This window comes from Falco biarmicus, chromosome 1, assembly GCF_023638135.1.
Source record: "Falco biarmicus isolate bFalBia1 chromosome 1, bFalBia1.pri, whole genome shotgun sequence".
Classification (NCBI taxonomy): domain Eukaryota; kingdom Metazoa; phylum Chordata; class Aves; order Falconiformes; family Falconidae; genus Falco; species Falco biarmicus.
Genome location: NC_079288.1, coordinates 24,071,844 through 24,098,967, shown reverse-complemented (window position 1 = coordinate 24,098,967; position 27,124 = coordinate 24,071,844). Strand labels below are relative to the sequence as shown.

The 27,124-nt window shown below is 43.3% G+C and overlaps 1 long non-coding RNA gene across 1 annotated transcript in view; it reads right to left on the bottom strand.

Annotated features, from left to right (window-relative positions):
* The window catches only part of LOC130147436 (uncharacterized), a 317,093-nt gene that overhangs the window by 149,298 nt on the left and 140,671 nt on the right, over positions 1 to 27,124 (bottom strand). Inside the window, exon 15 of the long non-coding RNA XR_008821244.1 lies at positions 5,100 to 5,209. This is a non-coding gene — a long non-coding RNA (uncharacterized LOC130147436). The remainder of the gene's footprint in view (positions 1 to 5,099; positions 5,210 to 27,124) is intronic.

The window sequence follows — 27,124 nt, the reverse complement described above, 5'->3', positions numbered from 1 at the left end:
TGGAATATTTCAAGAGAGACATTAAAAAGTGACCATAGGAGCCAGGAACCCAAATCTTATTAACTTGTGTCCACACTGTACTTGACCTGAATGGCTCTGCGGTCCCGGTGCTTGACCCCGTGTGCCAGCCCCCACCAGCAGCCTATGCTCAGCTGGATTTCAGCTTGACTTTTTACTTTCTACTTTTTAAATCCCTTTTGCTCTGCAGCAAAGACAGAATCCTCTGGGAAAGTAATTTTTTCTGTCTGACACAGAATCATAGAATGGTTTGGGTTGGAAGGGACCTTTAAAGATCATCTAGATCCAATCCCTCTGCCATAGGCATGGACACCTTCCACTAGACCAGGTTGGGATGTCAAAGAGCTGGAGACTGTGCAAGTGACGGGCCATGCCAGTGAAACCCATTTTCAGGATACTCTAACCAGTGGATGCACCTTGGAAATCCCATTTTCCCCCTCAGGAATGTAAACTGCAGCCTGCCAGACTAACAAGATATATATAGCAGGCGAATAAGGAATGAGAGAAATAGGTGTAAACTGGAGGCAGAGAAGATCCACCACCACCGGTACATGGCTGTGCTTCAGCAGTAGTACATTTACACATCCAAAGATAGATGAACTGTAACGTAAATCAAAGTGATATGGTTGCAGGATGAAGAGAATCTCAGGGGGAGTGTGAGCATCTCCTGGTGCCAGGACAGCCCCCAGAATGTTTTGCACATTTATTTGGAAACAGAAACCTTATGTAAAGAGATCAGTTGCAGCCTGAGACCTGTTAACAGTCATCCCAGACAGGTGCAGATCTTCACTGAATTTCTGAAGTTTCCACTAGGTGGGAAGTGGATTAAACTCAATAAATGCACAAACCTGTACAGACTGACTGACTGACATGGCAGGAGGTGGAACAGGGGGCTATGAGCTGCTGCTGAGTCACTTAGGCAGACAGCCCTCCTCTGAAGTTTTAAGTGTGGCTTCATCGAGCTTATGGATGCTTTCTCACCTTTCTTCTCAGGAACACCTGAACAACTCATGAATATTTTTAACCCTGTGAAAAGGAAAATACATCCTGCTTAATGTATGATTTTGCAGACCCCATTTCTGTAAATTTGGCAATTTCTCTGTCTGGTCACATTTTCCTCCCTATCAACCTGGGCAGTGTGATTAGTTGCCCTGGAAGAAAATCACTATTTATGTTAGCAGTACACAGCAGCAACAGTTCTAACATCTGACACAGCAGTAGTAAGTTCCTGACCTGACATTTAGAAGAGACTCTTTCTGACTCCAGTGCGCTTTGGAGTAAGCCCTAAAGACCTTGCCCATGCTTTTTACACCAGTAGTGTTGCTTGTGATCAGCACTTGACACTTCAGCTGCTGTGGCTCCTGGGGTCTTTTTATTCTTTCCGAACATTCAGCTTACAGTCAAATGTCAGCTCCTCAAAGATATGTGGTTGGCTCGTGGTTAAGGAATGGGAAGAAGAAGGCTTGGTTAATTCCCAGCTCGACCACAGAAATCCCAAGTGAGACTGGCCAGATTGCTCACAGTCTGGTTTATTCCAGAAGCACTCAACTCCCCTGAACAGAGTTGCTACCTAGTGGAGCTTTTATGTGCTCAGCATACTTGTAAATCAGGCCCTTCACATCTCTGCTAACATCAACAGCTGTAGGATAGTTACTACAACAATCCTACTGCCTTTCTCTCACTTTTTGTAAGCCGGAAGGTCATTAACAGGCACTGTTCTTTGAACTGCTTGTACAGCACTGAGCACACAAGCTCCAGTGGGTTTAACAGAGCAGCAAAAAGAAAGAGTCAAGGAGCAGAGACCCTCCCTATGAGAGGTCAGCAGAAGGGGTTCTCCCACACCCTGGGAAGCTGATCAGAACACACCAGAGGAAAAAAAAAAAAAAAGATTATAATTCTCCTAAACACACTTGGAAGATTACACAGGCTGACTCGTGGGCACATTTAATGGGTTTCTGGCGAAGTGACTGTACCTCCTCATTTGAACTGCTTAAAATGAAGGCAGAATTTTAGTCACACAGAAATTACATCAAAAGGAAAAGCCAGATGTTTTGTGAATCCCACCACTAATGAGCTACAAGTGCTGCTTTTTCCATTGTACAAGAAAATTATGAATTTTTAAACATATACAAAACAAATTGTTTGCGATTACATTAGACCTTCAAAAGAAAGTGGGAACATAAATTCAGAGATGAATAGCATAATATTGGATGCTTGCCTCACTGCTTGACTTCAATAACTTATCTCAATAAATCCCCCAGCAGAAAGCATCTTATGTACTTCAAGCCTGGAGAAGATGAGACATGAATGCTGGAGGAATTACAAGACAGAGGGGCTTTCTTGCAACAGTGAACAAGCTGAAAATTACAAGGTAATGGAAACTCAGCGGGAGGCCCCCGTACCCTGCCATTAGCTAACTCCTACAACGATTGCTGCAGAAATCACTTAGGTTATGTAAGCACTGTACACTGCTTCTGCACTTTGCATCTCTCTCCACCTAAGCACACAGACAATTTAATTAGGCAAGAGGAGATACCTGAGCAACAGGGACTTTAGCTTGCAGATGAAACAGAGCTGCCTCCCCGACCGAACAGCAGCCCTTTGTCCCAACACGACCATCTGCCTGTCTCTGCTTTGTTGCACTTCCACACCAGCTGTACAGATAGGTTTATTAAAGCGTTTCCCATTTTTAAGCCAATATAGCCCCGACCTCCCCAAACCACGGTACCACCATGACTGTGGAGCTCAGGAAAATGAAGAATTAACAGCAGGAGAGTATTAGGCTCGAGTTGCTTAAAGAGCAATTACTGCCTGTCCCTCATGCTTCTTATCATGGTCTCATCCCATAGAAACACTTGTTATTCCCACCTCGGATAATAAGTCAGCTTCATATAAACGTCCCTGTGCTGTGGCTCTTACTTTACCAACCAGGAGGTTAACGAGGATAAGGCACTTCTCCAGTATGAAAAGGGAAGAAGAAAGCCAACCCGGCAGGAGCAATACGCAGTACGACAGAGCAGTGTGGGAAGTGCACTTACAAGAAGGCACAAGAAAAGTGGGCAAGAAAAATCGCTTCCTCCAAGCAGATACAACACAGAAACAGATGAAATCCTCTGCTGAGAAGCTGGGAACATGAAGCATATACAGGAGAGATTATGTTAAGCTTTCCCCAGGAGCAGGGGAGGAGAAAGCAGTACTAATGGTTAATGGCATGTTACTTTGTATTGAGAAAATGACAGTGGTGCTGGGAGTGGACTTGCAATGCTGGCATGTGGAGGCACAGTGCCAGGACTGTGGAGCCAGGGCCTCGATTGGGGGCTCTGCACACTGCAGAAAGGCCCTCCAAGCCAAGGGGCCACCAGCAGAACATAGCTGCCTTGCTAATACTACCCTCTAAGAACCGCTCTCTTGCACCCTCCTTTACGCTATCACATCACGAAGCCATCAGCAATCTGTCCTCAACCCTGGCGGTTAAGGGTCATTTGGTCTCAGAAAAGCCAAGTGAATGAGATGCCCACACCAGCCTGAATTTCCTATCTCTTACCCCTCACTAAAAAGTTTAACCCTGCAAGGCCCTGAGCGCTGCTGCTGGCCATGTCTGGCTCTACCTCAATTGAGTTTTAGAGATGAAGACAGCTTCCCCTCCAGGGACCACAGCAGCCACAGAGAGAGGTTTCACTCATCATAGCATCAAGGAAACACAAGTCACAGGAGACCAAACCTGCAGCCTGTTTTTTTATCTTAGATACTTAAAGGATAGGCATCTAAATCCATATGTAGGTACTTACATGTCTCAGCGAAGTATTTTGGGGCATGACAGCAGAAAGCTTGACTCTGAGGAACTTCAAGCTAGGTATGACTTGACGCTTCTGATAGCTGTGATCTCGTACACCTGCATGTGAGTCAGGCCCAGCCTTGCCTGATGTCCCTCACAGCATCCTCTGGAGAGAGGTCAGGATCAAGCCCAGACTGGGGCTGGTTTAAAGCATGCCTTAATGGAAACTCTCGCCCTGCACGCGTAACGCTGTGGCTCTGTCGCAGCTCTCACAGAGAGCACTGGGAGTTATTTCCTCAGAGGTAGTGTCCTGCACGGAAGCCCCTTCCACGCTATCAGCATGCGCTATAACAATCAACAACTTCTCTGACACACTGCTTGCATTTAAACTCAACCCTCCTCCAGCATTTTCCAATCAATACTATGCCAGGATTTCTGAGATATGTTGGTATTTTCCAGTAACTACGACAGAAAGTATGAGATGTATTGCAAATGCCACTGAAGCCACAGGATGACATTTATCCCTGTGCTGGGTTCAAATTCAGTGGGACAGATTGTGTTCTTAGCTGGAGGAGGGATGGATTTTACTCTCTGTCTCAGAGATGCTTTTACGATGGTGACTGTTACACCCCTGGTACGAAATATGCAATTATAAAACCTTGTCTCTCACTATTTTAAAATAACTTTCTCTAAAATCAGTAAGATACTGGGTATTAACTATTAAATATTCTTGTCTGTCTTCTGTATCCAGCAGACAAGAAGTTTAGAAACATAGGTACTCCACATGTGAAAGTGAATCTCAGATCCCAGAACGTGCTTTGGTTTTTATGGGATTCATTTCAGGAGTTGGTTGAATTTCTAACTCAAATCAATAAAATGCATGGGTGCATTTACACACTCATCCAGCTTTCCTGGACATGTTAGAAGATTACCAAGCTTGCCTGATTTTAATTAAAAACAGACCAGTGGGCAATCAATTTGGCTTGCACCAACCTGTAATTACAACGTTTGCTTTACGGCTCTACAAATAAAGGTGGCAAGGGAGTAAGGGCTTCTGGGGGAATTTTGTGGTGCTGCCCTGAAGAACCTTAGAGCAAATCACTTGTGATAAGTTTTAGTATGAGAACTGCACTGTTTTAAAATCACCTCAGTACTACTTTATACAACAATAAAATGGAAGATGTGGGCAAGTAAAAACTGTAATATTCTCTATGAATCGCCACTTATTCCACTCCTCCCGCTGCCTGACCAGGTTACTTAGATGATGACCTGTTTTCTCTGCTTTTCATTCTGGCTGCTTGTTTACCTGCATTAGGTGTTTCTGTGAGCAGATCTCTCATTACTGCTGCTGCTTGACTATTTAAAACTGGAGTTTCATCCTCTTGTGCTTTTCCTCTTTCTCCGTCACTATTCAGGCTGTAATGAGGACAAGAAATGCAATCAAGTTCTTCAGTTCGATATCCACCATTCCCTTCTGAACTGCTTTTTTATTACGAGGATTACTGAAGAGTTACTTTCAGTTGCTGTTCGACCAGTACCTCAACTTGCACAGTCTGTGCCTGATTTAACCCAATAAGACTGTTTCCTTCCCCATCTTGGCACTTTGTTACAGCCAAAGAGTGTTTGCAGCCTCAGTGTAATATTAAGGCAAGACAACATTTCCTGTGCAATGCAGACATGATAAAGGGCTTCTTTTTCCCTGTTACTGTATGATGCTAAATTCCATATCCCACCCCCAGCAGTAGAAATCCATTGACAATTTCTCTTAATTCAAGCTCTGTCAATTAAATGACAGCAAATAAATGACAATTTTAATGGCACTCCATAACTAAAATGACTCTGCAACGATTTTTGCTTTATTGCTCACTTGTGTCATATCAAGTATCACACAATTTTGAAAAATATCCCCAGAAGAAGGAAAAAGAAATAAATGATGGAGGAAGGAAGCAGAAGTACTGAAAGAAGAGACCAGAATCTGCTCTCTGTTGTTGTGATCACTCCGTTTGTCTCTTCTCTAAGAGTGGGCACAGCTCAATCAGCTGATGAGGTGATTGGTAGATTCTTAGAGTGAAGCTGGTCTTTCACAGCAATTCACATTTCCATCTTTTATTTGTAATGCCATCACACTAAGCTATCGTCAGACACTGGGTCAACTCTACATATTCAGAGAAAAAAAAAAACACAATTCAAACTAGCAATTTAATAATTTGAAGTGCTGTACTGCCACTGCTCCCTTGGAGAGATGTGATGGATAGGAAAACCAAATTACTTACTGTTAAAACTGATTTGTTTCACTGAGGATTCTTATTTGTTCTGAATGATCTTCAAGCACTGGAATGTGTTAAATGTGCAACACCAACCAGAAAATACTTCTAGTGATAGTTATTTGTCCTACATGCTCTCACCACTGGATGTGTGCAGGATGGGACCATGCAAGAAACAGAATCACTGAATAATTTAAGGTGGGAGGGACCTTTGGAGGTCTTTAGGCCAACCTCCTGCTCAAAGCTGTGCCAACTAGATCAGATTGCCAAGGACCTTGTCTGTTTTAAGTATCTCCCCTGGTAGAGATCCCATAACCTCTCTGGTCCTCTGCTTGCGTCCAATCACTCTCATAATGAAATTGGTTTCTTTATATTGGAAAGGCATATCCAAAAGGGTTATATATCTGAAAATGTTTCCTTGTTCCTTTTCCCTTATGTCACTGCAATTTCCTGCACCAAACACTGTATTAGTTACCTCTTCTTCTAGCAGAGGTAAAGCTAGAATCAAGCTGTGTGGAAACCTTTGACAGCATCAGTATCTTACAATATTCTGTAATAAGCAGGTCCTGTGCTCATATCTGGAGATGTGTTAACTCTTACCTGGATCTAAGGTCTAACTCTGAGCTTACTAAAGTTAATGAGAGCTCTCCCGTTAGTGATACCTAACATCCCTTGATGTCAGTGACAATTTGCGAATGCTCAACTACATTTCTAAATTATTAAATAAGGACTCCAGTGAAATCACTACTAGCTGGGATTTTGCTGGGCTATTGTATATGCTGCAGTAACTTGCACTGTCAACCAAATCCATGTTTTCACAAAAATAGCAGGGTGAAGAAGGATCAGTGAATTTACTAGAATGCCTGAAGCATGTCAGCACAAGAGACATGACAGTATAAGAACTGCTATCACCAGCTGAAGCATTGAGCTTCGTGGTCTGAAAGCAGCTCTGGCTGGTACTTTGCTTACCATTAAGTAGGAAGTTGTTCGGTTTCTCTCCCAATATTTGCTGCCGTAGACCTCAAATATCATTCTTTCGGAACAGGAAAGCACTCCACAGATGAATCAGTTCCATTCGCCACAAAGGCAAACTGGTCTACTTCATAATTGATTTTCCACAGACAATTGATTTAAACTTTTCAAACCCCTCATGATAGTAGGATTAGATCTGAGTCTTTACAGTGCCCTACAGTTTGCAGGGCGAGCTCTGAGCTACATTTCTCTTTCACAGAGTTCTGCTTAATTGGACGAAGGGGACAGAGTTCAAGGGCAAGCCAACAGAAGGTGTTTAAACATAGCCCTAAAGTACTTGTAATGAGAAAGTGTCTCTCTCACTCCCACGTACAAATGACAGAAGCAATGTTTCAATTCCATTTACCTCTCCTGGCTGGGTGGTTAACACAGAAATCTGATGTATTTTATCCTACTACATTAGTTCAGAAAAATGTGTTTATTACAAGTTCCATTACAATATACTTAGCACAGCCCTTTCAAGTGATGACTAGAGGTCTATTTGGGAACTAATTCAGCACCAACTGCAGTTAAAAAGCAGCTTTCACATGTCAGTGGAAACTGCATTGGATCTTTACTGGCTGTTATAGTTAAAAATAATCAGTAATAGAGCTGAGGGAAAGCGATTAAACATTTTTACGTGCGGCTTATTGGCATAAACAGCGTTACTTCTCGCAGCGCATTATTGTTTCCACTAAGTTTTCTTATAGGATAGGTGGGAAACACCAAACCTCCATGGCTGCTCTGTGAATACCTTTCCTTCTGCCAAAAGTTTGGGTTGGCATTCCAGTGCTGGGAGTTCCCAACAGCTATTAGAAACATTTTCACCCGCATTAGTACGGTCAAGCAGCAGCAGTAACGAGACCTCTGCCCACAGGGCCACCTAGCATGGCCATACTTGGTTTGTGAGGGGATAAAAATACTAAAGTTTACCTCAATTTACAGAATATCCTATTTTTCCCAGTCCAATTGAGCACTCATGAATTTTGCTGTCCTGCAGGGGGGAGAAGTTATCATCCCCGCAGGCCCGAGTGCTTCCACTGGGAGTATTTACTGACTGGCCCAGAAAGGAATAACAGTTCTCGGTGAAGCTGTTTTAGAACATCTTTTAGATCAGTTACTGTCTGAGGTTCTCAGGCTAAGGAAGAAAAAAGACCTTGGGGATTTGGTGCCTGGCAAAGCTGACAATCATGTATAGTAAACATAGACTGTATTTATAAGCTATTTATGTTCGGAATACCATGTACAATTTGAAATTACCAGTGTTGGAGGAAATTTTCTGCAATAATGAAAATTTCTTCAAATTTGTATTGTAAACTAGCTGAGAAATATTGCTGTGACAGAAACCGAGGCAGTCAGACCTGTCAGGTAGATCAGCCCAGACCTGCTCTCCAGGACATCACAGAAGGGCTTTAACAACTAGCTGAGAAATATTGCTGTGACAGAAACCGAGGCAGTCAGACCTGTCAGGTAGATCAGCCCAGACCTACTCTCCAGGACATCACAGAAGGGCTTTAACAACCCCAGAGAGGTTTTCTTTGGACAGGGAACAGAACTAACGGCTTTTCTTTTTTTACAATACTCGGGACTGTGTGGATTAAATAAAGGTCCCCACTGTGTTCCTGGGGGACAGGTCCCTTTCCTTAAGGCTTGCCCTCAGCGTGGTGCTCAGCAGCTTGCACTCTGTGCTCTCCCCATGCTCGGCTCTGCGGTCCTGGCCCAAAGGTCTCTCGCAAACAGCCCCAGCCCACTCTGGGAAGGAAGTCTCCCATCCTTCCCAAGAGTTGGACCTGATGCAGTAGTTCCCTTTTTGAAGGCAGATTATTACGGACAAGGACATATAAACACTATCCACCACAATCAGACATTCCTCATTTCCTACTACCCCCTTTCCTTTCTCTGAATAACTCAACCACACTTCCCCTTAGGAGTCTGACCCAGAAATAGGCTTGACATTCAGAGATGAAAAACCCAGCAGGGATTTCCACATAGTCCGTCTTGCTTTTCCATCTGCAAACAGAGCCAGGGCTTGGTTTGTGAATGCTATCCCGGGGGTACTGCAGTATCTGTCTCCAGATAAAGTTGTGATAAATTCACCGATGGTCTTACTTGACCTGTCAGCCCAATGCCAGGAATCCCACTGGGTCTTCCTGATGGGAAGGGTGTCCTGTGCAGTGCCACAGGAGGGGTCCCTGCTTTGCAGGGCGGTGGAAGCCCCCAGCAGCTCTGCCTGCGTTTTTCACATCCATTTTTCATCTGAACATCCTGCAGTGCTCTCCAAACAGGCGATCATCTGTGTGCTCACTAGGGATGGGGAAAGCAATGTGGAAGGTTCCCTTGGGCTCCCCACAAGGGAAGCTGCGGGCATGGGCAGGGGGGGATGGTGGCTCCTCCTGTCCCTGACGTGGGACCACAGCTCATGGTCCCACATTTCCAGACCCACGAGGGAACACCTGCCATTGCACAGGCAGCGTCACCAGTGCTGGGTGGACAGTTGCCCAGATGGTTTCACAAGTCCAGAGGTGACCCCAAGACATCAATTCCTACCTGCTGTGTTCACATTCCTCATTCCTAAAGCACAAACTATAGCAGCCCAACAGCCTGACAATAGTGTCTGAGCCTGAGACAACCAGCTCAGGACAAAGGCAAAGATAATTGCTATTGCCTTCCCTATCATCATAGCCATGCTGGGAAGAAACAGGCTGCCACTGCCTTTCCTCGCCACATAAAATTGGGCTGTTTGTTCTTCTTCACATTGACACTATTACATTATTCAGAATTAATAGACAAGCCAGTCAACAGCAAGGTTGTTCCTTATGGCAGGCATGCAGGATACCCAGCTGACAAGGTATTTTTCACATTAGAACAGCAAGGTATTTAATAGAGTGTAAATGTCTTTAATCACCCAGGCTAAACAGTACTAAGCACAAGTTCAAGGTGACTCCAATGGTTCCTATTCAAAATCTGCATTTTCATCTTCCTTAGATTAATTCATATTTTAATTGCTCATATCACTGATTGAAGTGCTAGCGAAGGGAGCACTTTCATTCCTTTGATCTCCTGCTTTCACTACACACAGGCAAGGTTGGACGTTAGGCAAACCTACAAAATTGCTTTGCTTCAGGGAGAGCACATGGCACAAGTGTGGAATGGCTGAAATCACACAGCATGAGTGGCAGCAAGGCCTGGGGACAGGCTGCTTCATGTTTCCCCTGTTACCCCATACGTTTAATTGCTTTCACCACTACCAAAACAAGAGACACTTCATCAATTTTGTCAAAATGTGAACCAGGAAGATAGAGAATCCTTTTGTTGCAGCAAGCTTGCAAATTTCCGCACCAGGGTCAGTGCCCTGCACACAGTCTACAATGCAACCTGCCCCCCCGCCCCTTGCAACGGGTGGCCACAGCCCTGAGTCTCCAAGCCATCACATGAAGCTAAATACCAAAACAACTCCAAAAATAACTCTTCATATACAGAGACCAGTCAGTAAGCTACTGCTTTACAAAGGGGACAAACAAGAGCAGCTGCGATAAATTTAGATAACATCACAAGTAGGTTGGGGAAGGGACCATGAGACCTTTTGTTCTTGCCACAGCACACCACTGAGGAGCTTTCAAAGAAGTTGAAAGGAGGAAAAATTCAAAGCCAGCAAAAAGAAATATTTTTATACTGTGATTAGCCTACAGCACTCATTGCCATGGGATGTTCCTGAAGGAAAAGCAAAAGAGATATGAAAAGGCGTTGGAAATACATATGCCTATCATGGCTGTCTAAAGTTGATGGCTGTCAAAATGGGGGAAGGGATCTTAATATTTTCTTTCAGTGTGGGCTCCTGTGAGGCATTTGTTCCTCATCTGTCTGTCGGGGGTTTCAACACTTACAGTCAAATGTATCTGCTTCTGATGCCTGTCAGAGGGAAGACCCGGAGCTAGAGCTGCTGCTGGAGCACCCAGCCTGGATGGTCCTCTGTGGCTGGTAAGTACTGACATCAGTAACAGCTCATGCTGGTTAGCACAAGTACCAGCTGAAACATCAAAATATATTTAAAAAAAAAAAAAAAAGAGAGAGAGAGAAACACTGCATGCTTCACTCAGAAAAGCTAAGTACAACTTTTTTTCCTCCTTTTTTTTCTGGTTGCCCAGGTACTGTGGCATCCTGAGGGGCTTCCACTGAGGATGTTGAAGATGTGAGCACACCCCTTCGCAAGTGAAGCCTGATCGTTTCTGAAAAATATATTCATGGTTCAAAAATCAATGTTTCTGTGTTAACAGAGGAGGTTTTGCACAAAGCACTGTGTGCACTAGCTATTTCTGCACATTTCAAAGCCCCAGTGAAGTTCTACGTACCAGCAACAGCACCCTCTCAGGCTCTAGACACAGGGACTGCAGTGGGGCTACTGTCTGCCCCTGCACTGGTGGCAGTTCTTCTGGTGAGAAGTTGCTGATGCCCTTGGGAGCTACCTCTGCCACCAGCCCCCAGTCCTCCTTTCAGCTGGGATGAAGATCTTTCACACCAACCTGTGCCTTCCTCCCTGCCAGACCAGTTTGCCCAACTTCAGATTTGCACTTCCTCCTTTAATTTGATTAGTGACAGCTGCTATTATCTGAGGAAATCTAAATTGCCTCTTCCTGTGCTAATGAATCACTGTACTATGTGTGTGGGGATTAGAGAGCAAGATGGATTTATTAATACACTTCTAATTAAAGGGACACTTCCATCCTTCCAGTGGCTTTCGGTGAAGGGGTTGTAGCGGGTTTTGGAGGTGGAGAAGAGAGCCACGGGTTGTCACTTCTAATTACAAACCACACTTGTACCGATATTTCTTCTCAGACTGCAACTAGTGAGTGGAGATACCAATTTACGTGCACAGAGCAGGGCAGCTGTATCAATGGGGATGTCACATTGAACTTTCTTGTCTGCAGGAACCAGTTCAGGTCCAGCATGGGGCTGCTGAAGCTGCACCACCTGTTCCAGCAGCCAGAATGACTTTAAACCACCAATTCTCTGGAGGTGGGAGGCTGTACCAAGGAAAGGGTCATCCTAAATTGACTCCTCTCCTACACTCCTTCTTAAGCATCCTTTATTATCTGTCAGATAATAAATCACAGCTGTCTGATTAGATTTTGGGTCTGACTGAGGCCAACCACTCTTATCTAAGGTTTTCAAGTTACAATTGCTCAAGCCTCTAAAATGAGAGAATGTAATGATTTTGTTTTCAAGGTAACTGGGCACTTAAAAAAATCACCAGCCAGTTTGTAAAATGCTAGTGAAGGATTTTGTAAACTAAGCCTAATTACAGCAACAACAGACCTGTTTGCAAGAAGATGTGATCTGAATACTGATGACTCAAAGAAGTACTCAGTCTGCTCAGGAGAGTGCAAATTAAAAAAACCTGCTTGTATATATTCTTCTTATCTCATATCTAATGCAAGGAACTCTGAGAGATGTCTTCCAGCCTCCCTTTACAAAATATAATGGAGCAACATGTCTCCTGCTGTATAGCAAGAAACGGGACTGGTCCGGAGTGGCACTGCACCGTCTTCACAACCATATCCCAAACCAGTGTCCTGAAACCCCACTGATAAAAAGCACAGGGAAAAAGAAAGTCCAAGTGTACTCATGTCTCACTCCTCAAACCAGGTCATCCATGTTTTTGGAGAGGAGAATATTTAGTCTGGTGTGGCCATTCTTACACAATTAATTTCATGAGGGGAATCTTAACTTCTCCATGGGATGAGCCAATAAGGAACTCTAATAGAGGGAACCAAGGAAGATCTTGGCCCTACCTTTTATTCTAGTTCTTTTGGCTCTGATTTACCTAAATGTCAATGCAGTAACAGTAGGATTAAGACAGAACATGTTGTGAATAAAGCACATGTGGGAAGATGAGGTCCTCAGCTGTTCTAAGATGTTCACTGCAGCCTTAACTGTTCAGAAGAGCAATATTCACACTTAAGCCTCACCACACAAACAGTATTGCCTTAGGTGGCTGAGCAGTGTGACTTCATAGACTAGTAATCTTGACCCACTGAAATCACCAGAAGTGTCTTCATGGACTGTCTCTGGCTTTGGATGAGATCCTGATCCTCCTCACATGTAAATTCCTGCACCTCCACTGAAGTCACCAGAACTATGCGGGGTTAGGTCAGCTGATGTTCCTGCCCTTTCTTTCCACAGTAATTCAACATGCATAATTACTTGCAAAAACATTCTGCTGACAACAGCCTTCTCAAATGAACTATTTTCACTGCATTTCCAGGTTCTACATCTTCTCTAATAATGTACTCTAGGTGGACTATCCATCACCATAAAGTCATTCATTCTTTCAGATACAGTTAATTTTAATGAGGCTGGCATGGACTAACAAGCTATTGATTCACATTTATGGATACAGTAAACAACTCTTGATTTCATTCAATCTGTACACTTGAGAGTGCTAAATAGTTTTAGTCAACGCTGCACACTGGACACATTCCCACCTTGCTACTGGGGGATACCCAAAACTTTCCTACAAAGTTATCATTGTGCAATTTGTCACAGAGGAAGAGAAACCAAGAATGAACAGACCTGCAGGATAACTTGATTTCCTGTAGTCATTTCAGATAAATGAACAAGATTTGCGTTTCAGTTATCGCGTTGTAAAGCTGACTCATAGCTCCAGGAAAAGCTAAAGAAGCAGAAATGCTTTTCATTGTGGATTCTCTCTTTCATTGGAGGTTAAAAGATACGGGGAACCCAGACTGCTGTTATAACAGTCCCCAGCTTGACCCCAGCTAATTTTGCTGTTGGGGAGCTCACTGCTGTGCTCAGTAGTAGCTCACGTTGACAGCAGCAGAACTAGATGGAGAATCCTAACCCTAAAACTGCTCTTCAAAACATAAAAAGAAAAAAAAAAATTCTTCAAACACTTCTAAGCTACCTGGCCCAAACCGCTGTGCTCCATTCTCGTTTCATTTAGATGCTTGAATTCAGCCTGTATGAATCATCCTATGATAAATCTTTACCCAGACTTGATACAAAAATTATGCAATTTTCAGCATGTGAAAAGGGCAAGTCCTGGGCTTAGAAGCTAACCTGGGACCCAAAGCATGAGTGATCCAGTCAGTCTTGTATTACAGGGCCAGAAGGGTCTTCAAGACAACATATAATCTATCCCCTTACTTATCTGGCTGTATCCCGGTGTTATGTACCAGAGACTCTCACTTGCCCCAACTGCAGGGCCTCCCAGGGCCATCTGTTCCAATCCTCACCAAATATTTCACGAAAAGCTTTCCGGAGCAGGCCATCTGAATCTCCTTGGCTGCAGTATAAAGCCTAAATGTCCTTGTTCTATCTACCACAGGTAAGAAGGACAGATTACTCTCTTCCCATTTTTAAGTGTTTTAAAGATGCTTCCTCTCCCCTTATCCCTGCTCTGTCTTAAGTACGTGCTCTTCCACAGGCTCCTTATGCTTCTGTTCTTCACCGGGAATGATGGGATGGGAGCACTGTGCCTCCCTTCCTCAGAGGGACAAACACATTTAGAAGATGATGAGTTTCAGATACTACTGTAGGCAGTAGGGGTTTTTTCAAGGTACTTTGAAGTGATGGATAGCATTGTCAACTGTAAATTTAGCTCAAGCATCGGAAAACAACAGCATTTCCCTTACAACAAATTCAAGTGGTCTTCCGTATCACACCAAGGTCATCACAGAAAAACACGCTGCAGTGTGCTAAGTGACTACTGCAGCGTTCCACCATCTCCAGCTAAAGTCAGGAGGCCAGACTCTGAAACTAAGTAATAGGAAACTTCTCTGAGAATATGTCACTTGCCTGGACATGCTCTACTGGTTTTTAGCTGCTCTGTTGAGAGGACTGAGCAGGAGGCATGCCTTGTGCATGAGGCTCCACTGGATGCAGGATGACCAAGTGAGGGGGCTCTGATGCCAAAATGGCACAGAGTAACTGCTCAGAGATCAGTTTTGTCTTTAAGCAGCAAAGGTATTTATTTCGTGCAACACTGGGGAGCTAGGCAATTCGCACCAGACAAGCTAGCTCCAAAGTTTTCAGTGAAAAGTCAGGTGTTTTATACAGTTTTCATGAGAGATTACACAACATCTTTAGATACATATTCATTTGATTTGGACACCCAATAATTCCATTCATAATAGGTGGGATCTAGGTGGGATAGACCTTTCCATTTTCTTTGTTCAATGGTTTCCTGACTTGATGGTCTCCTTATCTTCTTCAGGTGCCCACCTTATCTTTTCTAATTATTCAGAGTACATTCCTTTCTCAACACAAACAGAGCATCACCCAGAGCATTGTACCAAACTCATCCTGACTATTTTTTTTTTTTAAGACCTTGCTCTGTTTCAGCTCCCACTGCATGGACAGCACAGCGCGTGTGCTGAACCAGGCTCAAGTAACAGAGGAGCTCCAGCTCCTGCCTTCTATCAACAGGTGCATAATTCTGACATGCAATACAAACAACAATTTCTCCTTTGCCTAATTAAGACATGTTAATTTAAGTGTGGTTTCCAGTGTTTGCTTAAAGAAGCACAATTACTTCTGTTTTCACAGCATAAAGTAAGATTCTCAAATAAGTTCCAAAGACAGGGCCTTGGGTTTGGGGGTCACTAAACAAACAAACTGGCTTTGACTTCCCGGGATTCAGGGATCGTACAAATCTACTGCTTGTTATGTTCTTAGAAGACAAATTATCGAGTCTCAGGGGAGTATCTACTAAACACTATTTTAGCTCCTGCTCCCATCCCCAGCAGTAAGTTGATATATGCACAGATCAGACAAAACAAGATTTTAGACACTTAAGGAATTTACATGTCCGTGTTTCCAGAAGGTGCAGAGCAAGAAAATGGATGGCTCCACTTTTTTTTAATAACTTAAGTGGGGCACTTAAATTTGAGTAGCATGGCTCCCCATATAACCTATGCAAGTAAGCAGTACTTGTTAAGGTCTGACCTGTCCTCCTCCTTCCCCAGACTACAGAGGGATCTCCAGGGTAGCCACGTTCCTAATTTCACTGCTTCAGTTCCGAGTTGGATAAACTTGGTTGTAATTGTAGCTGAGTCTTGAAGCAACCTGGAGGATGCCTCTCTTTTTCCCAAATCCATTCATTTACAAGGGAACAGAAATTACTACACAGACTATTTATTGCATTCACCTTGAGAGCAGCTGTCACATGATACATGGGTTTGCAAAAGAAGGCTTAAAGGAGGCACTTGGGAAGCATTTGAAAGGACACTAGCCCAGAGAATGAGCGTCTGGCCATTGTTGTTTCTTCCTTACTCCGTTATGCTGCAAGGCATGCAGAGAAGAGTAGAAAATGAAGATCCTTCTATGACGTTCAATAACAAGTGTAATCACAAAGTAAATATGGAGTGGGTACTCAAGAGAACTGTCACAAGAGCTATGTATACACATAACCCTCATCAGATCCACAGCAACGCTGTGCCCAGGGCAGTTTGGAGGTGCCCTAAGAACAGCCCGAGTACCAATGGGGTGCTGAGCCTGAGGCTCCCTCCTGTGGTTTGCACAGGAGGGACCTACCAGGGCAACATCCTGAAGTGTTAAATAAGCTCTTTAATCAGCACAGAATTCTATTCTGTTCTATAATGAAGGAAAACAGGACAAGAAATAGAGTACTTTACATTCAGGGCTCCAATAAACCAACACTGCAGAATGTGTCACTATCAGAGGGTAAGGAAAGAGAAAAAGAAGATAAACCTTGGTGGTATTAAACACAAAATGTAAAAACATTTAAAGTGACACCTTCATGAAGAGACCTTTTAAATTATTCAGTCAATGCAATACAATCCACAGCTAATTACAGTCTATACATGCAAATGAAAGTAATGATAATCATAATTACTTTGCACTTATATACTGTAGCAATTTTCGTCTGAAGACCTCAAAGTCTTTATAAACATTAATTAATCCTCCCATCACCCTGGTGTGCTAGGGAACTGTTACCATAATTCTCAGACAGGTAAACTGGGGTTCAAAGAGGCTAAGTGATTTGTTCATCGTCACGTTTCGGTGCCGCAGGTGGGATCAGAATGGATGGTGATGTCTGGGCAGAGGGCAGCCATCGCACACCACTCCCTGGTTACAGGTGTCGGGGCTAAGGGAGGAGAGGCTGCGCTATATGGAGATGGGGCAGGCAAAGGGCAATTCTTCATCTGAGGAACAAGTCTGACAAAACCACTTCATTTATACTACAAAGACAGCACTACATTTACAGCGCACCACACTGCAGTAGTTCCACTGCTGATATCCATGCATTGACCCTGAAATGGTTGACACTGATTTTAAGGTTTGATTTTGCCTTACGTAGAGTTGTTTTATTTTGTTCCTTCAAAGAAAATGATGTCGTAAAACTTTGTCTAGGAGACAGGTTTGCAGAGAAAACAGCAAACACCAGAATCACTGCTGTAACCAGCTTTGGCTTTATCTAATAAAGACCTTTTATTTGGTGAGAGGATACGGTGCATTGCTGGGAAAAGGGCTGAATTTGCAAAAGTTTTTGGCACAGGGGTTCAGATTAAGCCAACCAAGTCAGTCCTGTGCATTCTGGTTTCTGCACATAGGTTTCAGGCTCTCAAGAAAGCTTCACCACCAGTTAAAGCACAGAAATTAAGGCAATTTGGCCTGGATGCTTCTGACAAGCAGACACCTATGGGCTTCACAAGTTAGGCATCTATTTCCCACTAACATCCCATTAAATTTTGAGACTCTGGAGGAAGGAACATTTATACTGTGCTTGGGCAGCACCTACCCTAGGGCAGCAGCGAGGCAACCTGAAAGGTGCTACCACAGTAAAAGTAATTGGTCTAATACAATGTAACCCCCCCCCCCCCCCCCCCCCAGTATAGGTTGTTGGTTCTTTCTTGGGCTAATGATCTGAGCCACAGGATGCAGATAAATAGACTTGAGAAACCCCCCTGGCAGAATATCTGACAATCCAAAAGCCAACAGAATGTAACTTCAAACTCCTCTCACCTGTATTTACTTTTCTGGATTTGCATGTCATGGCTCAGAAAATGCACTCAGATTTTGTCCTTACCCACATTTCTAAAAGCCGTTGTGTGTTAATCATTGTCTGGTACCATAAAATGCAACAGCCATCAATATCAAGCCTGCCAACTTAACAGACTCTTGTAATGGGTACATTTCTATAGACTACACAATGAGACTAATTGCATGGGCTTGCTGTAAAAGCCAGAGGTCGTTTGATTACTAGCTGTTTTGTACCATGAAAGTGCACATTAATTATTTAAAAGATGGACTTATAATTATTGTAAGCTCTAAGTAATTACCTATAATTTTGGCAAGTGTTAGAAAAACTGATAGTCTAGCAAATTCAGGTTTTAGTCATTAGTAAGCTCATAATTACATTTAAATTGTAAAATGAGAATTATGCAATTTATCTCCCCAATAATGCATAAACATTACAGTGATTGTAGGTTTTAATGGACTATATTATTACTATAAAAAGCAGAGCAGTGATGGGCAGTAAGGGGCAATTTGAGTTCATTGCTGTTATTTTACATTATAATTGCTTATCAGTGACTGCACCATGACGATTCTCCTCCTTGATTAACATGGGATAAGTCCATTCCACCTATCAAACTGTACTGGAAAATAACAAAACTTACTTAAGAGTCACTAAGAAGAAGTGATTAATCTTAATCACCTTAATACAAGACCAACTGCCTAGGTAAACAGACTAGGAATCACATGTTTACTGAGAAAAGCAGAATTCCCAAGTCATGCTGTTTTGGGTAGGGCTGCTTTTCCATTCAGACTTTTCAGGATCTGTTCCCACATACCCCTCACCCATGCCTGAGGCTACTCAGTGCAACTCCGTCACCTACAAAGGACAAGAATGAATAAAAAATGCCATCAAGTAATACACACACAAGAGGATTTTTCAAATGCTGCTATTCCAGAGCAGTCTGCGCCCATCCAATATGCCAGCATGTCAATGGCAAAATCCACTTCAACATGAGAAAAGCGGTACAACGACTAGATACAGCTTAGACAACAGAACTGCTCTGGAACGGTAAACTGTTCAGCATCCTTCCAGAAAGACGAACTTTCTAACAGTAATAATGCAAACCACCAAATCTGGTATTGTAACTAGGGATGTGTATGCTCTGATACTTGCAGATCACCATCTGCCTCCTCTTCAGCAGCAGGTGTTCACAAAAGCGTTAACCCCCCCTTAGCAAGATCCCCAAAGTCTTAACAGTGGCAGTAGAAAGCAAGTAGAAGAAAACGAGTAAGACCTGTCTGAGGCTGGGACACATTAAACTGGAGCATGGGACAGCAGTTTTCAAAACATACAGTGACGTCCTAAGAGCACTCTCACTTAATTCAAAGGAAATGTTACCATATATAGTCACAAGGGCAGTAAATTTGTTGGATTTAATAATGTCATTATTCCTTTGGTCTCAGGTGGCAGGTGAAGTGATTTCTACATGTGGACTAAGGGCTTCATCTATCAGACAAAGGTGTCAGTCACACAAGATCTAAGAGCAATACTGGAGAAAAGATTAGAATAGAAATGTACGATATTTTATCCAGCTGAAAAGGACTGCAATTAATCCACGTTAGAAACTAGGCGAGGCAGACAGGTTTCTATCCAAAACACAGCATTTTCAGCCAACAGCACTCGTCTCTACAGCCAAACAATAATATTGGAGTTCAATACTTCCTGAAAAGAAAAGGCAACACCAACTGCTGTGAATCACTCATGCAATTTCCTTATGGATTTCCACCTTTCCTGTTACACGGACTTTACAGAAAATTGACCGGAGAGATTGGTAGAGGAGAAGACCATGCCATTTAGCTTGAAACTGGGACCTGCCCATGCAGCTAATCGTTTCATGATATCAGTGTGACTCTTGTCTACAATGGTCCCTCTTGCCATGGAAAACGTATCCCTTTATGTTGTAGAAGGAATGAAATGCTGGGAACGTACTTCCAGGCTTGTCTGCAATGAGACACTTTCATACCGTGTGCACCTTCGAAGCTGGAGTCTTGCCAGTACAACAGGCTTGGTTTGACACCAGGGAAATTTAAGAGCTGCTTTGCATTGTTATTTTACAAGCCCTTATACAATGTTTGTTTTAAATGATGTGCTGTGTGATTCAGTGGTGTTTGCTGAAATGATGAAAGCCACTGCTTGATGTGCTGCACTGTGTGACTCTTGTCTTCTCCTGGAGATGAAGTATTACTTTTCACCAGTCTCCCAAAAGGCAACAGCAGCTTTTTTAGCCTTTGGGGCACTGGATCTACTCCGACATTCCAAAAATAAAGTCCAAGGGAAACGAACATGCCTCTAGCCCAGCTCTGCACACCATTTAGCAGAGCAGCTCTTCCGGATGATGGATGGCAGGCAGCTGCCCTGCACGGTGGTTGATGCAGCAGGGACCCACAGCAGTGGTGGCAGAGCCACACCTCGGTGACCAGGGCGGTAATGCCAGCAGCACTGTAAGAGCCATTCCGAGAGCACGCTGGGAGCTTGCCCCTACACCGCTAATGTCACCGAGGGCTTTGTTACTTGCTTCTGGGAATGCAGGGTCAGGCTTTTATTAGCTGTACATTTGAAGGCCACGGTCAGATCATTTCTGGTGTCAATAGTCAGGCTGACCCCTACTCCCCTTTCTGTGAGCTGTGGCATGACGGGTCTTCTGCCTGGACAGCTTTGTTGAATCAGGCAGATCTGGCTGGTGTATATTTCTCTAACAGTGAGAACCAAAGTCACTGCCCCAGAGGGCAGATGGGAAAAGAAAGAATTACTTTTTGTCAAATGATAGGCTCTAGCTTCCTTAAGAGCAATACAGGACCCTCCCTTGGAACTCAAAAACTGATGAAATTCCTGCCCTGTATAACTTCCAGGTTGCTAAAGGGTGAAAAATATGGAAATAACAGGACCCCGGGGACTTTGATGCTGCTCAAGAAATCTAATCCAAAACCTTCTCTCTGCCAATGCCCAGTATCAGGTGCTTCGGTGAAGATGCACTAAGCCTTACAGGAGGTAAACAAGGGATAATATTACCCCACAAAATCTACTCAAGGCTTCAGCCTAATCCCCATTTAGCAGAGTTCCATCCATATACTTGAGCATGAGAATTTATACACCTTCCAAGCCTTTTTATTAAGTAGCTTAATTCTGCATTGAAACATTCAATGCCTCTTTACACCTCCCTAAATTCCGGTCCTTTGTAGGAACTGCCAATTTTTATTACAGACACATGAAGGCTTTGAAAAAACTTCCTTTCTCTAGCAAGCGCTCTTTGCCCTCTGGTTCAAAGGTGTGTCTGGTCACAGGTCAGTGAGTAAGCAGAAGGCATCTTCAGAGAAACAACTTTTCAGCCAGTGAACATTTCCTCTTGGATGATGATAGTGATGGCTACGTGGGAACATAAGATCACTGGGCCAGCAGAGACTGAACGGATTACTGAGTCACATGCCCTGGTAGCAGAGCCCACTACATCACATAATGTTCATACACACTTCAAGCTGCATCTTTAGACAGTATTTTTGTCCTGTTATTCTGACACAAACGCTGCTCTGTTCTAGATTCTTCTTGCTTTAACGGCTAAATGATGTCTTATTTCCAGTCTAAACTAATGCATGGTTAACGTACACCTCTTGCTCTTAACCAGTGCGTTCCTCTCACTCCGCTCTTTAAAATAGCTTTAAAAATACCTGTACGATTTTTTTAGACAGCAAGCAGACTATCTCTTGGTTTGCGATTTGCTAGACTAAACAAGCCAAACTCTTTAAGTCCCCCCTCACACAGTACATCCCACCTTCCCTTAACTGCTGGGTTCGAACCCCCCTTTCCTGGATATGACTGGCTGGAGTGGTATTGCCTCCGACGCAGACAGCTTGCACAGATGCTTCCTTTCCCTTTGAAGATGGCCTTCATCTGACAAACCCAACATCACATTGCCATTTCCATAGCTGCGGCACACGGGTGCTTTCCATGATCAACTAGCACAAAAGGAAGTTTGCCCTATTTGTTTCTAACTGACGTCTGTTAATCTGCTATGAAAAAATCTTGCTTTTAGTTCACGCAAGCACACACCTCTCACTTCGCATTTTTAAGTTTTAGCAATTAACAATTAACGTTGCAAGTTATTTAAGACTGTATTGGTGTGACAAAGCCACTTTTTCCAGCAAAAAAACGGGGGGGGGGGCGGGGGGGGGGGGGGGGCGGGCGGGGCATGAGCCTGATTGCTCAGATTCTTCCTACAGGTTTGGCTTACACAACAGCAAGTTACCAGAAAAGTGCTCTGGAAGACCAGCTGCAGAAGAGAAGGAGATGTGGAGCCATGGCTTAGCTCATCTCAAGCGAGCTCCTCACTGTGAAGCCCTCAGGACTCCAGGGAGCACATAAAACACAGCAGCAGAGAGAGCTACAGAGCCCACTTTGCACGTAGCTTATGAAGGGAAAGGTTAAAAACCATTGTCCTGCCAGAACTGCAGAGTGTAACTGTCCATCAGGCACGTCTGGAAGGTTCTGCTTCCCCCAAAGCCACCATCCCTGCTTTTCTGGGCAACAAGCTCAGCTAGGCTGGTCTCCTTAGGGTTCCTCAGCAGACTGTGCCACCCAATTACCCTCTGGAGGAGATGAGTTCTGTACACAAGGCCTAGAGCCAAAGCATTCATGAGGAGGTACCAAAAGGTTTGAGAGGCCTAATGCTGGTCTCAGTAACTCAAGTCCTAGAAACCCCAATATACAATTACTTAAACTTACTTCTGTTCTTGCTGATATCCAGGGAAACATCTTCCAGGCAGTATTTGTATCCTGTGAAGTAGCATAAAGGCCCTTTCTTTGGTTTTACAGGCCCAGCAGCAGTAACCACTGACAGCATCTATGTATTAGAATGCACGAACAACAGATGAGTTTTTAGGGACAAAGTCCCTGTCTAAAAAGCGAGTAATGTCCTCCAGGAGCACAGGAGAGATCTGCCTGTGTAAAAGCCACCAGTGACATTGCTGCCAGAGAGGCTCAACCACCAGGAGACTGAAGGAAACAGCTCTGAAATCCCCACCACCAGGTTTTACAGATCCCTCTCCAGCCTGTCTGGGTCTGAGTAAAGGCAGCTGAGCCTCATTAGTGAATCAGCCAAGCAGGACAGGTAGCCTCAGGTTACACTAACAAGCCAATTAAGAGGACTTATAAAGGAAACTTGGCTGAGTAACAAGGGAGGAGAAAGCCTGGCAGCACTGGTTGGGGAGGCAGAGCTGTACAGCTGAAGATGGGCTGCTGCATAATTACCAAAGCTTTTTGCATTGTGCCATTGGGGGAAGGGTAGCCTTGAAAGATTAAAGATAGCTGATTTGGGACTGTGATGTTGTTAATTTGTCCCATCAGAGCCTGAAGTAAAGCAAATAGCAGTAAATAATGATAGTCTTGCTCTATATGGCAGGATACCTTAGGGCATTTTGGAGGCAGTGCTTGACTGAAGCACCCCTGCACCCAGTGTCCCAGGACCCTGCCAATGCCCTTGTGGCCTTCTGAGGTAGCTGGATGGGAAGGTTGCCCAGTATTTTACTGCATGGTTTATTGTGGTGGTAGATGTGGCCCTACCTATCAGGCAGGGAATGGATGCTAGTTTACAAGGTTGTTGCTGTGTTTCACAGTCTGCTCAGGCAGATCCTCGCTTGCGTGGGGCGAGTCCTCTCCTCCTCTGCAGCTCTCTGCAGCCGATGGCATGGCTGGCCTGCCTTGTGGCTTGCAAGTCATTGTCAGCTGTCTGGGGTGGTGGTGAAGTCAGAATTCACCACAGTCAGGTGCTGAGATCAGAATACATACAACATTTTAAAGTAAGTGGTTTTTTCTATTAGGGAAACACTCTTTAGTCACCTCAAATTCTAAGGTGTTTGCTTTGCATTGCTTTTAAAGCTGAAGTTTCAGCTATTTTAATTGTGTCAAGAGATACACAGTTCACAGAATACCTGTGGTGTCCTGACAGCCTGGTGGCTCATGGAAGAACAATTCCATCATACAGTGGTTCCCAGTCACTAGAGACCAAATCCAAGCATACTCAGTGTTTTACAGAAAACAAACTCCAAATCTGGCCAAGTTCTCCTGTGAGGGTAGGAACTAAAACTGTGATTCCAAAGAACCTTTTCAACTTAATCCAGTCATCAGTCTGGACAGAAGATCATTGACAACAGTCTGGTGGGCGCAGAGGATTGCTGGGCTCTTTGGTTTGGGCTTGAAATAACTTCATGATTATGCAAACTGGCCTCTTTCTTTGTCAACCCATTTGCAACTCATACCTGAAGCTATTTTTAATGTCTTCAAGGATCCATTACAAAACAGAACACCCAGATCGATCCATTGGGATTTAATATGCTTGGACTGTTGAATTTCCTACAAGTTCCCTCCAGATCTGTGCGACAGATCTTTGGCCAAGAGTTAGGGGAAATTTTATGCATCTAGTCCAATGTCCTGTTTCATCCATTGGCCAATATCCAGTGCTCCTGAGTAATTCCCTCTTTACCAGCACTACTGGAGTCTGGTAAGCAAAAATGGCCCATAAAACCACATGATCATTTTACAGCCATATGAGAAGAACACAGAGAGCTCTGTTCTGAATTAAAGTTCCCAGAACACCGCTAGCATTAGACAAATAATAATAATAGCTGCTTGCACCAAGGTGCCTCAACTGGAAAGAATCCCAGCTTAATCTGATGGAACAAAGCTGCCTACAGGAAGAACAAACACAAATAGGTCCTGTGACACCTGACTGAGCTTCAAAATGCATATTCCATCCAGATGGCTATTTTCTGAGAGCACAACCTGGACTGGCAAACAGCAAAACCTGTGTTTGTGTTCAGCTCATCTGAATGATTGCATGACAGAGTGAAATCAGATCTACATGGCTGGATATGGCCAGAGAAATTGAGCAGTTTCACTTTTCAGGTGCAAGACAAGAAAACTATAAGCTCTCACTTCACAGCTTTTTCAATAAAGAATACAGATAGTCTTTTCTTATTTAAACAGATGGATACCACTCCTACCTGGAAAGAACATGCACTGTCCTTTGTAGCTGAATCAAAGTAAAGTTGAATGGATGAAATAAGACCTGCTGAGCACAAAGTATTACGGGGCAAAGAAAACAAGTGATAGTTCTAAGAGTCCTGGGTTTGGGTCTAGAAGAGGAGAAAGAGGGGAAGGCTTTCTTACAAAACATTTCAAAGACTACCAATTTGAAGGCTCCTCAATACAGCAAACACAGCGCTTCTAGTACATCCATTAGGATCTGATCTGGCTGTTCAGGATCAAAATCTCCTAAATGACTCACTGAATATACAGTTACCAGGGGGTCAATGAGTTTATCATGTAATAAAAGTTGGTATTTGACCGAATGACACTGAAAAATTGCAAAGTTTTACTAGTCTAAGGATTTTACAGAGGTAGCATATGGCTCAATATCACAGAGGATCTGTGAAATATTCATTAATATTCTATACTGTCCTTCACTGAACTCCTACAAAAAACCATTATATTAATATGTAGTCCTGCAGATATACTGAGGCTGTCAAAGCTGCCTGCAGAATCTGACATCCTAATTGCACCAAAGTTGCCAAAATTAGGTGTTCAGATATCCTAAGTAATTTTTTATAAATAGTGCTTAAAATAATACCAGAAATAAAACCACCAGAAGATGGCCTTGTGGCAACAGCACTGAGATTCAGGCAATCTAGATGCAACTGCTCTCTCCTGTACAAATTTCCGAGTAAACAGCAAGTACACTGCAGTACATAACTGTGTCCCCAATATAATATAGGGATAATAATTTTTCTCCATCTATTCTTGATTAAAAATAAAAGAAATGTAATGAGGACTTGGATAGTGTCTTCAGATGTCAGTATGTAACATTTAACTCCATACCCCAAGGATACTGTTAGGGATTCCATATATTAATCACAGAGGATGATAATCCGAGACATCACAGGCTGCTTGGCATTACCTTTTGTTAGACAAGCACAACAGATGATTAACGGAAAGGCGCTGCTTCTAAATCCTGCCTCACTTCTCTTCCAAGATCACCACAGTGATAAGAGTGTTACTGCTACTAACAACTACCTTTGCTTGAAACCCTCTTGACAGAATTACAAGTGGAATAAGAAACTTTCAACTGTGCAGGTATTGAAATAAACAGAAACAGATTTTAATATGAGATCTTCCATACTTGAACAAGGAAAAAATTCTGAAGACTTTTGACCTGCAATACTATTTCTTTGGTCTAATGTAGGTAAAAAGGTTTTCCCTTTCACAGAGTTCACAATGATTAAATCTCAGGGAGATCAAAAGAGACTCTGAATTTAATCTAAGAAATTTTTCCCCACATGGAAACATTTTATGAATCCTCTTTTAAACATGAATCTCTGAGAAGGTGAACAAGGAAAAGATGGTCATCTGCACAGGCTTTAAGTAAACCAGAAACATACAGAAGCTAATGAAACATTAAGTGAAAATGTCCCTATCCTTGGCTACTTAATTCCTCACATCTTGCTCTCTGGAAGCAAAACGTAAAGATAACAGGAATAAATCAACAGTTTTGAGAAGCTGACACTGAGGCAGCATTTCATGCAGATTGGTTCATCACTAGCTCCTGTTCAGTCATGACGATCTAATCTCAACATCTTCTGACCCTTTTCCATAGTTCATTACTTTCTAATCACTTATGGCCCTTATCAAAGAACGCTCAGAGTTTCTTGGACTGGAACAAATCCATAAATCAAAGACAATCGCTTTTTTGCTTTCTTTACCAGCCTCTCTTTTCTTTATAATCTCATCCATCTGTTGCATTTGAAATTCACTTTGTGTACATGTATATATACTGCTAAAAAAATACAGAAACGAGGGGAAAATATTTTTAGTACAGAATAAATTGTCCATTGACTTTCTGAGCTAGTGTGAGGCACTAACCCTGGCACCAATCCAGGGAACCAAGGATACCTACTGCAATCTGTTATCTTGCTTTTCTTCAGCAGTTTCTCAGTATTCCTTTATTGATAT